The following is a 17,876-nucleotide window of genomic DNA, read 5'->3' as shown; positions in this document are numbered from 1 at the left end:
TCAAATTATTGCTACACTGCAAAAAAATTTGTTCCTCAGTATTTCTGTCTTGTTTTACAGTACAAATATTTAAACAATCTTAAGTCAAGATGTAGTGATTTGATTAGCAGCATTACTTAAAGTTCCCCTGTAATCAATTTTATCCTTTATAGCTTCAGCACGTCCTCGTCCTCGTGACGGTTAACAGGTTAAAACACCTTTGGTCACAAAAATTACCTATTTAAACGTGTTTTCCTTGGAAAAAAAAAACTTCACGCCTTAAAAATAGCTTGAATGTAACTACACCCGTGCCTCATTTAGTATACGCAGTTCTATGAATATGCAAATTAGCTCCGCCTCCACTCCCTCGCTTCATGCTTTAACATGATTGGTTACAAGGTATTTTGTCGAGTCAGAAACTCCACCAATTTGCCATTTTAAGGAGAAAATACTCAGCAATGGTGTTGACCAGTGATTCTGCACGTGGTTTGTCTGAAAGCATATTAAAAACACCACAAGTATACACAAACAACATATAAACACTTATCACACGGCTCTGTGAAATACTTGATTCTGATCGCGCATTCCAGCGGTATGTTATTTCCAGATAACACCCGCTCATCCGGGTACTACGAGTTATCTTGACCGGCACTACTTCTGTGCTTAACGCTGGCGCCATCTTGTGGCTTAAACAGCCGTGGGATACAATGGAAGACTTCAAGGCAGGTTTCCTTTATAACGTTTTTAATATGGATATTTTTCTTACACAAACGCATTGATTGGAATCAGAAGGCTCTATTAACCCATCGGAGCCGTGTGGAGCACGTTATTTGACGGACAGCTGCATTTTTATGGACTTCAAACACAACTACAACTACTGCTGGGATTAACGTTAGCCTGGACTTTTTAAATATAACTCTGATTGTATTTGTCTGACAGAAGAATGTCATAAACACCTATAATGACTTGAGGGTGAGTAAATCATAGGCTTGGTTTCATTTTTGGCTGAACTAACCCTTTCAGCATTCATTTTCAACATTTAGCAGCAATAGATAAAGGCTTAAAGCAGGTTGGAACTGTTTTTTTTCGCGGAAGCTTTGCGTAAGAGCTAATCAAATATTTACTCTCAAGACAATATTTTGTGTCTAATTTATTTGAGACTAGTAGCCGTGTAATAAGCGGGATAATGTCCACCCAGCCGGTTGTTATCGCAGAATAAACCCCTTCAGAGTGATGCTCCGCTTCGCGTCGGGGTCCTGATCACTCATGGACATTATGGACATTATCCCTTACTTGAATTTCACCACAGGAGGACTTAAAGATATTAAACCTTGTTTTCAGAAACATTGGTCAAAATTAAGTGCGTTTATGCTTAACACTTCATGCAGATATTTTTACTTGTGTTATCTATATTAAATTATATTATATTAATTACATTAATAATAATAGTTGGATGCACCGATATGAACATTTTGGTCATTACCAATAAACAATAATTCTTTATGTTTGAAAGCCGATAACCGATATATTGGCCGATTAAATCTAAATCAATTTTTGAGGGTCTGGTAACAAAAACAGAAGTCTCAGCATTAAACCAATGTCCCAAAGCAGTCATGGTGAACCCTGTGCATCTGAAGTGTCTCAGCTGAAGGAAATTATACATTGCACCTTTTTTTCATAGTTTGGCTGGTCCTGCGACTTATAGTCAGGTGCGACTTATATATCAAATTTAATTCATACTGACCGACAAGAATAAACATATAGCCGCGAGAGGGTGCTCTATGCTGCTCCTGTAGCCTATCCCAGAAAAAAATAACTGAAAACAGAAAAAAAACTGTTAACTGAATTATTAACAATTTAGAAAGACTGAACACAAACAAAATGCCATCCCCATAAAGAAAATCATATTCTGCAAAATACAAAGTGCATGTAGTAAAATATGCAGCCGAGAACGATCGTCTCGTGCGGCTGAGCCTCTCCCGGCAGAGTTCAAGCATCTGTGGACTCGTTCCTTCAGCTCTGGCCATCTTGCTTTCAGTCCGCCATTAGCTTTCTTCATTACAGTTAAAGGAACCTGCTTTTCGTCAGTCCCTCATAAGTTTCTCACTCACTTCAAACTTTTTCTTCTGCTTGGTTATGCACAGCGAGCGCGTGCACACATACGAGCGCGGCTCTTGCTCTGCTTCTGCCCTAATGCGACTTAGTCCAGTACGACTTGTTTTTTTCCTCTTCATGACGCATTTTTTGACTGATGCAACTTATACTCTGGAGCGATTTATAGTCCGGAAAATACGGTATTTATCTGCTTTATGTATTATGGACACATTTTCTTATCATTTGAACATATATATTTGACATATATCAGCCAATACTGATAAGGTGACCAATGTATTGCGCATTCTATTCTATTCTATTCTATTCAAATTTTATTGGGATGCACCGATATACACATTTTGACCGATAACCGATAATTCTTTATATTTGATAGCCGATAAATTGAAATCCTAATTTTTATATAATTTTTGAAAATTGTTCTCATAATAACTTTATGTAGCCGATATGACAGACTTGCAACATAATTTTTATTTTATTTTAACTTATTTTCCTTTTTTGAAGTGATTTCAGTCATATTTCAGCTTTTCAAGCAATTCATAATCATCATCGTGACCAGTGCGCATCTGAAGTGTCTCCGCTGAAGGAAATAATGCATTATTTATCGGCTTAAAAATATTGGGCAAATTTTCTTATGGGGCCGATAATGTTAATTTTAAACATGTATTGGCCAATATATCATGCATTCATTATATTATATTATATTATATTATATTATATTATATTATATTATATATTATATTATATTATATTATATTATATTATATTATATTATATTATATTATATTATATTATTGGGATGCACCGTTATGAATATTTTGGCCGATAACTGATCATCCTTAATATTTGAAAGCCGATATCGATATATTGGCCGATAAATCTAAATCCAAAATTTTACATAATTTTTGAGAGTCTGATTACAAAAACAAGTCTCTGTATTAAATCCATGTCCCGAACACACAATTATAATGTTCTCGTTATAATTTTATGTAGTCAATCAACTGTATTTTCCTTTTTGAAGTGATTTCAATCATATTTCAAGCAGCATCATGGTGAACAGTGTCTCGGCTGAAGGAAATGATACATTATTTATCCGGAGTGTCTATTTATACCAATTGCAAATAGTGTGCTTTTTTGGCAAGTGCTATTCACACTAGCTCCACCTAACGATGGCCTGATTAAGCCAAACAAGATAAAAAACAACATCAACGTGTATTTCAAGGCTTAAGGATCTTAGTTTTGACGCGATCGACCCGGGTTCGAATCCGCCTTTTGTCGAGCTCGCTCTTCTCTCTTTTCCCATCTTATATCACATCGGAAATGCATTTACTTACAATAAAAATTAAGAAAATGTTCTAAATGTGGAAATAAAGTGCAAAACTAAATTATATTTATTAATAAAAATAGTATTTATTGGTTAGGGGTAGGGGAAGGGAGGGCTTTTATTGTCCCATTAAGGCAACATCCATTTAAAATTTTTAATAAATCTAATCATTTACACTGTTATTATTGCATCCTGTTAATGTACAACAATACTGAGGTGGAAGTATCTGTCAAAATAAAGGATAAATTGCATGTATTCACTATTTACAAATATTGCAAAGAACTGCTACTTTTATATGGTGTAAAATAGAGTATTATATCACTATTTTCACTTAAAGTAAATAATAGCCACTGCCTTATTTATCGGCTTTAATATATCGGGGACATTTTCTTTCTTATCAGCCGATATATTGTGCATCCCTACTATTATGCGGTTTTATTATTATATTATTCATTAATATAATTATTAATCCCTTTAAAGTTTTTTTTTTCTTCTAACCCCACTGACATTTTGTGTTAAGCATGTTTTGATGATTAAGTCTGAAGTCATTTAGCTTCTTCAGTAAAAGTATCTCTTAGATATTTCAGATATGCTTTAGATGTTTATACTGGAAAACAAGAAGAACATCTTTTTTTGCAGTGTTTTAGGAGAACCAACCGTCAGAATAACAGCTGTACAAGTTCCCCCGCGGTTGGTCAATTTATGAATTATGAGTTTGTATGTGCGGTGGCAACTTTAGTTTCATTCTTGATTTATATTTAGTAGGATGTTATATCAAATGATCAGTTATTTTGTAATGTGTCTAATGTCACTAAATGTTTCACACCTAGAAACACTTTTGCACTTCAGTGTTTGAGACAATCTATCAATGTATTTTGTTGAATATTTATAGCGTTTGATTTGAAATCAGATTCAAACTTTAGAGGTAGAGTATGTTTGACAGTGAGTGTTTTAAATCTGAGAATATGAGCCGTGATTGAGTCCATCTGTAGATTCATGTAACGCCAGAGAAATAAACGTATGAAATGTGAGAATTTAAAGAAGTGTGTGCTTATGTTTCTAGCTTCAGTTTGGATTGTAGAGCTCATGAAACATGTCAAGGTAATATTTCACATGGCGATCAGAAAGAAAGAAAGAAAAAGTACATTTTGCATAATAAAAATGAAGAGAACATTACATTTTTTAATTGTGCAATGCTTTTAAAAACATTTATCACCCATATTATCTTTACTGTACGCACAGACGGTCTTTATAAATACCATTATAAAGAATCTTAATGCTTTATTCAAAATACACACGGGATAAACCATATGAAATTTCTTGTTTGTTTTTTGATGAAATATAACCTGGACGTGATTTGTGAGTTTTCGCATCCATAATGTAAAGTATTTGCAACAGTGCCACAGGATCAAATGTAAAGCATGATTTGACAACAAATGGACGGTTGCTAAAATGATGTCAAAGTGGCCGTTTACACGACATCATTTGGGTCGTACTAATTATATTTTCAAATACTATTTAGGACAGATAGTATGCAAATTGGGACGCATGTGTGTATGGTTTTTTGCAATGTGAAGTCTCCATCTACTGGCCTGACAGCAGAATACAGCTCTTTTAGTCATTTTCACGGATCAGTGTGAAACGGGGATCGTTGATGTATGCATGAAAAACGCAAAGGAAAAAAAATTGTTGTTGTGTAAACGACCCTAAATAGCTGTTTTCTGTTAGTTAAAGTGATCCAGCACTCAGAAAAAAATGGTACAAAAGCTGTCACTGGGGCGGTACCGTTTCAAAAAGTACACTTTTGTGCCTTTTAGGGACTATACTTTAGGGACTAACGCTGCATTTACACAGCAGGTCTTGATGCACAATTCCGATTGGGTCACTATATCCGATTTTTTTGATGACCCGCTTACATAATCTTTTAAAAGCCACCCGTATCCGATATTTGCATTTACACTGTACACTGGCGAAACAGCCCAAGACGTTCTTAACCGGTGAAAGGAAGTAAAACAGCGCAATATGCAACGGACGCAGACAAAATGATTGCACAATGTTTTGCTGTCTGCACTTTTCACACATCTTTAAAGGTCAGTAAAACATTTCTCTCTTAAGTTGGAGAAAAAGAGGAGAGCCCTTGACGGGGTTGCCAGGTTTTCACAACAAAACCCGTCTAATTGCAACTCAAAACTGTGTTAAAGTAGCCCAATTCTGCAGGAAAACCGCAGACTTGGCAACACTGGATCGCAGTTCGTGTCCACCTGAGTTGACGTCATTCGCCTCCGTCCCTTTTTCAATGACGTAGCCTACCACTCGCATTTACTGGAGAATATCCGATTTGACCGCTTACATGGCAGACGCAAATGCACACATCCGAATCATATCGGATTTATTACCACATATGAGTGAGGCCTCAATCCGATCTGAGGATATCGGAATTTATGCGTTTTTTTTTTTTACTGCTTACACGTTCACGTCATATCTGATCTGTGCCACATGAGAGGAAAAAATCGGAATTGGGTCACTTGAACCATGCAGTGTAAATGGGGCCTTATATTTACCTTTTAAGGTACCAATATGCACCCTTTAGGTGCAAAAGTGTACCTTTTGAAAAGGTACCGCCCCAGTGAGAGCTTTTGTACCTTTTTTCTGCGAGTGAGTAACTGGCCAGACTCAAAGTCATTTCAAAAGTGGAGCTAGTTATTATATTTGATGAACGATAACATGAATTAAGAAAGCAAATAACTCCGTTTCATGTAATGTTTGAGGAAAGGCTGAGACAGCGGTGGGAAGCTCCTCCTGGACCGCCACCGCAGGGCTGAGCGATAATTGGGTTTTAATTCCGACGGGAATCTTTGCAGCTCAGTAATCATGAATGATTCAAGAGTCCCGGAGAGAAGCGGATGCTAAAGATCCGCTCATAAAGCGCTGGGATGCTTACCTGACATTTAAGAGCGAAGCCAAACTCCCATTCAGTCTGATGAACTGAATCCATACAGCTTGAGAACATAATGTCGTTTCTAGTGCACAAATAAAACACAACAGTACAGACATAATACAATACAAAGAAACAATATACATAAAAAAGATCAACGTTGTGATCAATAAGTCATGGCAACATGTGTTACATTTATTATAATTCATCAAACTCATCAAAATTAAGTAATTTCAACCTTTTTTGACAAGTTATGAGATTCAAATCAGTTTGAAGTCACTTTAAAATACTTTATAATTTAAATAATTAGATAATACTTTTATACTGTTATATTTCTAAGTACAATCGCCCTGGATGTTAAAGTTAAATTACATTAAATGACTGACTTGACAATGAGTTGAAACGCATTTAGCATGAAGTTGAACATGACTTAATTTGATGAGTTAAAGTAATATCATAACTTATTGATCACTTTTTTTTTTGATGTACAAACACTTTTCACGTGGACATTGCTTGCAAATGTCACAAACTATTACAGAGAAATTGTAAGTGTAACGTTGAATAAAATGTGTAATTTTTAAAACCCTGAAATATTTTCTAGATTGTAAAGCATGCTCGAAAAATTAACAATTATTTACTGTAGAAATATTTGTTTTAGAAATATTTAATTTATTTCTAATTAATTTGACCCGTATACTTTTGTTTTGTTGGTTTAATGTGTTTAGGTTGATTTTTTTTAGTGGTTATTCATTATATTTTTAATCCCAAAGTGTAGTTGGTTATGATTTAGAGACGTTACACTTTTTAAATTTGATTTCGAAATTCCAAAATGTTTGTTGGTGTAATTTTACGTATTTAGGTTAAATCAGTGATATTAATAGTTTGTATGTTGTCATAACTTATTGATCATATACAGTGGGTACAGGAAGTATTCAGACCCTCTTACATTTTTCCCTCTGTTATATTGCAGTCATTTGCTAAAATCCTTTAAGTATTTTTTTTTCTTCATTAATGTGAACACCGTATTGTCAGAAAAACACAGAATTGTTTTTGCAGATTTATCAAAAGAGAAACTGACATATCGCATGGTCCTAAGTATTCAGACCCGTTGCTCGGTATTTAGTAGAAGCACCCTTTTGATCTAATACAGCCATGAGTCTTTTGGGGAAAGAAAGATGCAACAAGTTTTCACACCTGGATTTGAGGATCCTCTGCCATTCCTTCTTGCAGATCCTCTCCAGTTCTGTCAGGTTGGATGGTAAACGTTTGTGAAAGAAAAATAAAAGAAACAAAAATTTGTTCTTTAAAATAAATTAAATAAACTTATTATAACTTAGGCCTAGTACAAAACAAGTACTGTAGCAAAAACGCTGTTTGGTATAAAAATACAGTGGAAAATTAATATACTTTTTATATTGTTTAAAAGGAAAATTAACAAAAACGAGCAATTCAATAAATGCACATGGCACATCGCACAACGCCAAAACTTAGAATAAAAAAAGGCGGCAAACAAATCAACAGCCTAAGTCTTTGATTAAATTGTTTTGAACAACTATATTTAAGACAAAATGCAGAACAAATAATTTAAAGAACACTAATACAGATCAAAAATAGCAGAGCAAAGCCGCAAACTGCCATTAAGACGACGGATGAGTCTTGAACTGAAACAACAAGTTGCAAACATCAGACTAATTTTTCTTACAGAATAAAAAACAACTTCTGCATTTTATAAAAACGAATAAATAAAAATATGTATTAATTTATTTTTAAAGCCTACCCGTTATAAAAATACTCGTTTTTTTATATAGCCTAACAGATAGCAAACAGAAACACTACAAAAAGGAAACGTTACTACTTACATGTTTTAAATGATAAGATTCGATGTTGACGAGTGATAGGCAAATGTTTGCCTGCGGAGTTTGCAAACAGCCTTTTGGGTCGTCCTTCGACTTTTCAAAATGATCCACACTTTGGACTTTTTTCCTGACATAATTATTAGCATTAGCCAGACATCTCTCCCACAAGTGCGCTTTGGTATACCGCGAGGCGCGAGGTCTCGTTGATCTCTCATTGCTTTGATGTCATGTTGCATACTCTGTCTGCAGTGCGTGTGCGGTGCGTGTTGCGTTGCGTATGCGGTACAGGATCCGCACGCCCTGTAGTCCTTTCAAATATGCTGCGTTTGTAGTCCGCAACTGATCCGCTGTTGCAAACCACAAACACAGCATTTATTCATTATTTTTTATTTAAAATCCAAAAGTTGTTACTGAACATGGCTCGTCAGAATTGCAATTCTCTTTGTTTACTCTTTCATAGAAGTCAGGATAACGTATACTAGCCTTCCTTTAAACAACATTTTATTAAATTCATTCATTCATATTTATATAGCCTAGTATTTAGCCCACACAAGTGGCAAAACATTTAAACATAGTAGCCAAAAATCACAAACATTTTAAATTAGAAACTTACAATAGGCATCAATTCAACAGCATCACAAAATAGACTCGGTACGAAAACGATCGTCGCACTGCTGCAGGACCGCATCCGCGTGCAGTTTGAAAGCTGTAACCCGTTAACATGGGTACGGGAAAAAATACACACCGCACACGCACTGCAGACGGAGTATGTGTGAAACGGGCGTGACTGCGCAGCCCCTGATTGCATAATTTTTTTTTGCGACTAACGACCTAATGAAAATGTATTCGACCAAGCCCTCTTCATATCGGCTAACGTTTAGTCTACTATTTGGGGGCAGCCCTAGTTTAAAGGGGTGGTGTCATGCGATTTGACTTTTTTAACTTTAGTTAGTGTGTAATGTTGCTGCTTGAGCATAAACAGTATCTGCAAAGTTACAGCGCTGAAAGTTCAATGCAAACGGGGAGATTGTCTTTTAAAGTTACGGCAGTTTATTGCCTACAATAATGGCCGGTTTGGACAACAACGAGCTTCTTCCTGGGTTGGTGACATCATAAACCCTCGCTAGTCTCCGCAGATGTGACTTGTGCCCGTAATGGGAAGAGGCGTGGCATTTCCATGACAACCTGTGCTTGGCACTTCAGCCAATAAAAATACAGGAAACTACATTTGGCCATCTAACCAATCTAAGACCTTCGGAGGGAAGCAGGAAGCAAACGAGCCGTTAAAAGGACAGTGGAGACAGCGGTGTGGAATAAAGGGAGAATATAAGAAAAATACGCATTTAAAAAAAAAAAAGGATTAAGACATGTTATACTGCGCCCTATAAACACAACCAAGCCTAGAAAAAAAAAAAAACACGGAACCACACGGGCTCTGGCTGGGCCATTCAAGAACAGTAACTTCTTGACTGGTTGTTGTGAAGCCACTCCTCCGTTATTTTAGCTGTGTGCTTAGGGTCATTGTCTTGTTGGAAGGTGAACCGTCGGCCCAGTCTGGAGTCTTGAGCACTCTGGAGAAGGTTTTCGTCCAGGATATCCCTGTACTTGGCCACATTCATCTTTCCCTCGATTGCAACCAGTCGTCCTGTCCCTCCAACTGAAAAACACCCCACAGCATGATGCTGCCACCACCATGCTTTGTCGGGCCACTCTGCCATAAAGCCCCGACTGGTGGAGGACTGCAGTGATGGTTGACTTTCTACAACTTTCTCCCATCTCCCGACTGCATCTCTGGAGCTCAGCTCAGCTTTTAGCAAATGGCTGCAATATAATAGAGTGGAACAATTAAGGGGATCTGAATACTTTCCGTACCCATATATATATATATATATATATATATATCTCAATGAAAAAAGTTATTAAAAAAAATTATTGTAAGACAGTACAATTATTACAATGATTTACTGTTGAAACATGTATTTCTATCTGACTTAACCCATAACATTTCGTTTTGTTGGTGTGATTTAATGTATTGAGGATTATTTCAGTGATGTTAAATCATAATTTTGATTTAAATTCAAAATTCAAACTCAAAATTCCAAAAAGTGCTGTTGGTGTAATTTAATGGAATGATATAGAGATGTTACATATATATATATTTATATATTTATATATATTTATATTTATATATTATAACAAAAAAATTTAATTTTGATTTTCAAAATTCAAACTCAATATTCTAAAAGGTTTTGTTTGTGTAATTGTATGTATTTAGGTTAAATCAGTGACGTTAAGTTATGTTGTCATAACTTATTGATCATACCTATATATATATATATATATATATATATATATATATATATATATATATATATATATATATATATATATATATATATATATATATATATATATATATATATATATAATATATATATATAATATATATATATAATATAATATAATATATATATATATATATATATATATATATATATATATATATATATATATATATATATATAATATATATTAGGGCCGGGACTCGATTAAAAAAATTAATCTAATTAATTAGAGGCTTTGTAATTAATTAATCGAAATTAATCGCATTTTAATCGCATATAAATATTTGACCTGAGAACAATGAGAAGTAATTTTTCACATGTATTTTTAGTATACCATTGAATAATGACTGAATACATAAGCTTAATCAACAAAATATTGTTTATTTATTTCAGTCCAGCAGACCAGTGCAATGTTTGCCCTTAAGTTTAGCAAAAGCATATTTGTGATATTTGAGGCTCGATGTGCTGCGGTGATACGCTAATTCCTTGTTGTATAGCAGGGGTGTCCAATCCTGCTCCTGGAGGGCCACTGTTCTTGTGAGTTTAGCTCTAACCCCAATTTAACACACCTGTACCAGCTCATTAAGGTCTTATTAGGCATACTAGAAACTTTAGCAGTGTATTGAGGCAAGCTGGAGCTAAACTCTGCAGGACGTCAGTGGCCCTCCAGGACCGACTTTGGATACCCCTGTTGTATAGCTTGCACACAACCGTGCTCTTGTCGACGCTTCCATCATTTCGTTTTTTAAAACTAAATTTCCCATCCACGGGGCCAAGCAAAGCGGTCTCATCAGCTTCTTCGTTCATGTTCACTATGGTTTGTTGTTTTCATGGTTGTTGTCGTGACTCATGAGCGCTAGTTGGTGTTCCAGTATAATCGGTCCGTCAAAACTCATTCATTGAAAAACGTTCCGCGGGGCAAAAATAAGTGCGATTAATTTTTTTTTTTTTTTTTTGCGTAATTAATTAACGCGTTAAAGTCCCGTAGTTAATTAATCTTAATTAACGCGTTAAAGTCCCGGCCCTAATATATATATATATATATATATATATATATACAGTCTTGTTCAAAATAATAGCAGTACAATGTGACTAACCAGAATAATCAAGGTTTTTAGTATATTTTTTATTGCTATGTGGCAAACAAGTTACCAGTAGGTTCAGTAGATTGTCAGAAAACAAACAAGACCCAGCATTCATGATATGCACGCTCTTAAGGCTGTGCAATTGGGCAATTAGTTGAATAGGGTGTGTTCAAAAAAATAGCAGTGTCTACCTTTGACTGTACAAACTCAAAACTATTTTGTACAAACATTTTTTTTTTCTGGGATTTAGCAATCCTGTGAATCACTAAACTAATATTTAGTTGTATGACCACAGTTTTTTAAAACTGCTTGACATCTGTGTGGCATGGAGTCAACCAACTTGTGGCACCTCTCAGCTGTTATTCCACTCCATGATTCTTTAACAACATTCCACAATTCATTCACATTTCTTGGTTTTGCTTCAGAAACAGCATTTTTGATATCACCCCACAAGTTCTCAATTGGATTAAGGTCTGGAGATTGGGCTGGCCACTCCATAACATTAATTTTGTTGGTTTGGAACCAAGACTTTGCCCGTTTACTAGTGTGTTTTGGGTCATTGTCTTGTTGAAATAACCGTTTCAAGGGCATGTCCTCTTCAGCATAGGGCAACATGACCTCTTCAAGTATTTTAACATATGCAAACTGATCCATGATCCCTGGTATGCGATAAATAGGCCCAACACCATAGTAGGAGAAACATGCCCATATCATGATGCTTGCACCTCCATGCTTCACTGTCTTCACTGTGTACTGTGGCTTGAATTCAGAGTTTGGGGGTCGTCTCACAAACTGCCTGTGGCCCTTGGACCCAAAAAGAACAATTTTACTCTCATCAGTCCAGTGTTGTTCTTTGGCAAATTGTAACCTCTTCTGCACATGCCTTTTTTTTTAACAGAGGGACTTTGCGGGGGATTCTTGAAAATAGATTAGCTTCACACAGACGTCTTCTAACTGTCACAGTACTTACAGGTAACTCCAGACTGTCTTTGATCATCCTGGAGGTGATCATTGGCTGAGCCTTTGCCATTCTGGTTATTCTTCTATCCATTTTGATGGTTGTCTTCCGTTTTCTTCCACGTCTCTCTGGTTTTGCTCTCCATTGTAAGGCATTGGAGATCATTTTAGCTGAACAGCCTATCATTTTTTGCACCTCTTTATAGGTTTTCCCCTCTCTAATCAACTTTTTAATCAAAGTACGCTGTTCTTCTGAACAATGTCTTGAACGACCCATTTTCCTCAGCTTTCAAATGCATGTTCAACAAGTGTTGGCTTCATCCTTAAATAGGGGCCACCTGATTCACACCTGTTTCTTCACAAAATTGATGACCTCAGTGATTGAATGCCACACTGCTATTTTTTTGAACACACCCCTTTCAACTAATTCAACTAATTGCCCAATTGCACAGCCTTAAGAGCGTGCATATCATGAATGCTGGGTCTCATTTGTTTTCTGAGAATCTACTGAACCTACTGGTAACTTGTTTGCCACGTAGCAATAAAAAATATACGAAAAACCTTGATTATTCTGGTTAGTCACATTGTACTGCTATTATTTTGAACAAAACTGTATATATATATATATATATATATATATATATATATATATATATAAAACTAAATATTTTTTTACCAAATCTTAGCGTACAAACTTATTTCACACAAAAAATGCTTTTAAATTTCAACCAACAATTACAGAGAAATAGTTAGTGTAACATTGAAAAAATAAGCTTTTTTACAGTGCATGTTATTTTGAAGATAACTCTTAGTATAGCTCCACCTTTGAAGCGTCTTTATGTTGGTTTAATAATGTTAACTTGTTACTGTATGTATATTTGGCCAGTTCTTTCAGGTAGTTAATATTTTGGTGTGACATAAAAATGCAAATAACTGGCTGAATTAATTTATGCAATTTTAAAACTTGATATTTCCCCCCCTCTTTTTTGGCCCACTGATGTCCAGGATGCCAAAGTAAGTTGAGCTTGTGTGTGCCTCGCCTCAGTGTGTTTGTTGTAAATGTATTTGTGTCATCAGTGAGTCATTCTACATGGCAGCCCACATGCTGATTATTTTCAGATCTCAGAGGATAAATTTAGCTCTGCTCATCTCCATGTGCTTCATAATGTATAAAATAAACCTGCTGAGCCCAGAGGGGCGGCTCCGAACAACACGCCAGCACAAAATCTTTAACATAATTGAAAATATATATTTAGCACACAATTTTCACTTCATACATTCTGATGTTTAATATAAGACATTTAGATCATGATGTTTGTGTGGGGAAAGTTGTTCTCAGATGTCACCTCTTGGCCAGTGTACAAAACCCATAAAACGTCACGCGTGTGTCTGTCGACTGTTTGTGTGTTTGTCTGGTCTTCTGCTCTGCCTTTCAGAAGTTTTACCCTAAATAAACTCTGTTGGCTGTGTTCATGAAAATAAAATGGTTGTTGCTCAGTAAAATATAAATAGTTGTATAATACAAAAAAATCAAATTTAATGCAGATTCTCTTAATAAAAGTTGCTCATCATTGTTCAGAACAAAGCTAACGTTTGCATCATTTACTGTTTGTTTGGTAAATATTTTTTTCTTTAAAACAAAACTATTTGCTACAAGAATTTGGTAAAAATATTTACCAAACAAACAGTAATTGATTCAAATGTTGGGTTTGTGTTTTTATTATAAAAACTAATATTTACCAACAAGCACTAAATAATTCAAATGTTAGGTTTTTGTTATAAAAGCCATATATTTTACAAAAAGCACTAAATAATCCAAATTTTGATCATGTTTTTGCTATTACATACAAATATTTACCAATAAACAACAAATACTCCACATTTTAGCTTTGTTTTTTATATAAAAGCCAAATATTTACAAACAGACATTAAAAAATTCAAATGTTAGGTTTGATTTTGTTATAAGAGCCAAATATTTACCAAAAGATTATATAAATCAAATGTTAGATTTGTTTTATAAGCCAAATATTTACCAAAAACAAAAAATATTCCAAATGTTAACTTAAGCCACATATTTACCATATTTCACTAAATAATACTAGTGCTAACTTTATATTTGTTATAAAATCTAAATATTTTCCAAGAAACACCAAAAAATTCTGCTTTGTTTTTATTATAATTAATAAAACATAATAATAGAAGATATTTTCCCAATAAACTAAATAATTCAATCTGTTAAGTGTTTTTTTGGGAATTGCTTTATAACAAAATGATAGTTATTTTTGCTATAAAATACAACTATTTAACAATAAACAATATATATTCAAAATGTTAGCTTGTTTTTGTTATAAAAACCAAACATTTAACTTAAATATTAAAATGTTAGCTTTGTTTTTGTTATAAAAACCAAATATTTCCCAAACAAAAACTGAAATATTAGCTTTGTTTTTGTTATAAAAACCAAATAATTCTTAAAAAAACACAATAATCAATTGTTAGCTTTGTGTTTGTTATAAAATCCAAATATTTCCTGCAAAGCTACATATTTACCAAAGAAACACCAAGTAATACAAATGGTTTCGTTTTTGTTATAAATGCAAAATATTTCCCAACAATTTCTAAACACTCAATTGTTGATGCTTAGTTTTTAGAAAACAAATGTATACCAAAAACATTAAATTGAAATGTGTGAAAATTACAAAACAAACACTACTGTTTGAATTAAATGTAACATTTGAATTATTTCTGTTTGTTTGTAAATGTTTGTAGCAGAGTGTCAGTGTTTGCATGTGTTGCCTGTTGTGTCTCAGAGATTTTGATGGTTTTATCTGTGAGCGAGTGATCAGGGAAAGTGTTGATCTTCCTCCCACAGGAAGCAGAGACTCCCCGCAGCGTCCTAGAGGAGATCGGGCTCACATAAACCCCTAAGAGACAACGGTCCCAAACCACACACACACACACACACACACACACACACACACACACACACACACACCTACACACACACACACACACACACACACACACACAGATAGAACCTGACAACTTAAAGATGTAGCAAACACACACACACACACACACACACACACACACACACACACACACACACACACACACACACACACACACACACACACACACACGTCACCATGTTTCTGTTTTGGTCACCTTTCCAACTCATGTGCTTGGTTTGTGAGCTCAGAAGAACTGTGTGAATGTGTTCAGCGCAGGACAACACATCCTACTTTAAATCTGCTGTGAAGAACACCCGTCCCACACGCGCCATCAGATACACGTGATTCACCACACACTACATAAACTAGCTTTACACAGTGTTTGGAAAAGTATTATGTGACATACGGCCATTAAATCGTTTAGAAAAACGAGGAAAAAGTAAAAAAGGGATTCATTCACAAAACCAAAGAGTGCTTTGTTGTGTGTTAGACTGTAGTTTATAGTGATAAAGACCTGAGATGTACTCTACACAGGTATGTCAATGCAAACACTTCAAATATGTATGCCTAAATTTAAGATTTATGTATTTTGAATTGCATATACTATTTCCATCCATTTGGATTACACTAGTTGGGTTTCCTTAAAAGATTTTGTTCTATAAATGTTGTTTCTATTAAACAATGTTATCGACTAAAACATGATTTGTTTATGTTAAAGCAGCACTAGGTAACTTTTCAACCTTCATAATATATTTTCAAGACTCTTGTGATGATAAATCGACTTACAATAGGCTGAATGACACGTCTGCCATAGCCTGATGGGGTCTGTATCGTTTTTAATCGTACTTTTAAACTTCGGGTTTCGGGAAGTAACCCGAGAACAAAAAGAACTACAAAATTCGACTGCTTAACGGCATTTACGTCACTTCCACCAACACACACACTTCCTTACATTCGGACGTGCGAGCCCAACTTTGTTCGTCGGATAATATAGTCATGTCCGAAGCAGCAGAGACAAATAAGAAAGAAAAGGTTTTGTTGGAGGAAAGCAATAAGAGGAAACGAAAAAGTGATGTGATTAAAGGCAGGATGAGGATCAACATGTGACCAGCGTTTGCTCGTCGGCGTGAGCTGAAGGAGGCGTGCCCGACCGATGCTGTCCTGCTTGTTACGGTGAGCTACCACTCAAACATTGAACTGAAGTATCATATAGATTCTGTAAAACGGTAACCAATAGACTACTATAATGACGCTGGCTTGTAAACGTGAGCATCGTGATTATTTGGCGTTTGAAAAAAATAAAACCCATGAAATTATATTCATATGACATGCTGAAGCATATGCCACTGACTGTAACGTTACCTGGGATGAAGACATTTTACACGCGACGCCAGAAGAACTCGAAATCCTCTTGCAGTGTTCAGGGGAACTGTTAGTGCTGCACCGACCCGCGGGACGCTTTTATGAAGTTATTTGGCCCGCCCTGCACCACTGGATATATTTTTACAACCCGCCGCGCACCCGCGACCATTAAATAGACATACGGGGTCCGCGGGTTATGAGACGAGCCACGCATCACTAGTTCAGGGCTATCAGGGTTGTCATGTCAACAAATGCACGCGCGATGGCATCCCCTGATGTAGGACGACAGCTCTTACGACAGTAGTTGAGGACATTATTTTTTCCAAACTGTAGGGGGACCCCGAGAGGAAAAGTAGCCAAGTGGGGCTTTAAGTCATTACAAATATCATGGCGATGGATGTTGTTGTGTTTAAATATAGCCAATCCCAGCCACCGCACTGGCATTATTTGCAATGGATGGAGACGCAAGCGTATTATCCAAGCATTAATGGCAAGGAAAGCCCATTATAGCGGCCACATGTAACGTGTTTCTCCCTCATATCTACTTCCAGGTCTTGATCAATTGTGGTATTTCTTTGTTGTTTAGAATCCAGTATTATTCATTTGCTTCCTGCTTCTATGAAGCCCATCCCTCCGAAAAACGCAATGGTCTTAGATTGGTTAGATGGCCAAATGTAGTTTCCTGTGTTTTTATTGGCTGAAGTGCCAAGCACAGGTTGTCATGGAAATGCCACGCCCCTTCCCATTACGGGCAGAAGTCACATCTGCGGAGACTAGCAAGGGTTTATGATGTCACCAACCCAGGAAGAAGCTCGTTGTAGTCCAAACCGGCCATTATTGTAAACAATAAACTGCTATAACTTTAAAAGACAATATCTCCGTTTGCATTGAACTTTCAGCGCTGTAACTTTGCAGATACGGTTTATGCTCAAGCAGCGACATTACACACTAACTAAAGTTAAAAAAG

General features: G+C 35.6%; 1 protein-coding gene across 3 annotated transcripts in view; it reads left to right on the top strand.

Annotated features, from left to right (window-relative positions):
* Nucleotides 1-17,876, top strand: part of LOC137078297 (AP-1 complex subunit sigma-2) — a 101,174-nt gene that overhangs the window by 46,112 nt on the left and 37,186 nt on the right. For 2 of the 3 annotated variants that reach the window (XM_067445471.1, XM_067445470.1), the window contains one exon: nucleotides 1-2,760. This exon is cut by the window's left edge. The exons of the other annotated variant lie outside the window; for it this stretch is intronic. The gene's annotated coding sequence lies outside the window, so the exon portion shown is untranslated. Of the gene's footprint in view, nucleotides 2,761-17,876 lie in introns of those variants that run through there. 3 annotated transcript variants of the gene reach the window in all.

The sequence above is a fragment of the Pseudorasbora parva genome, chromosome 6 (assembly GCF_024679245.1).
Source record: "Pseudorasbora parva isolate DD20220531a chromosome 6, ASM2467924v1, whole genome shotgun sequence".
Lineage (NCBI taxonomy): Eukaryota > Metazoa > Chordata > Actinopteri > Cypriniformes > Gobionidae > Pseudorasbora > Pseudorasbora parva.
This window is presented reverse-complemented; position numbering and strand designations above follow the sequence as displayed.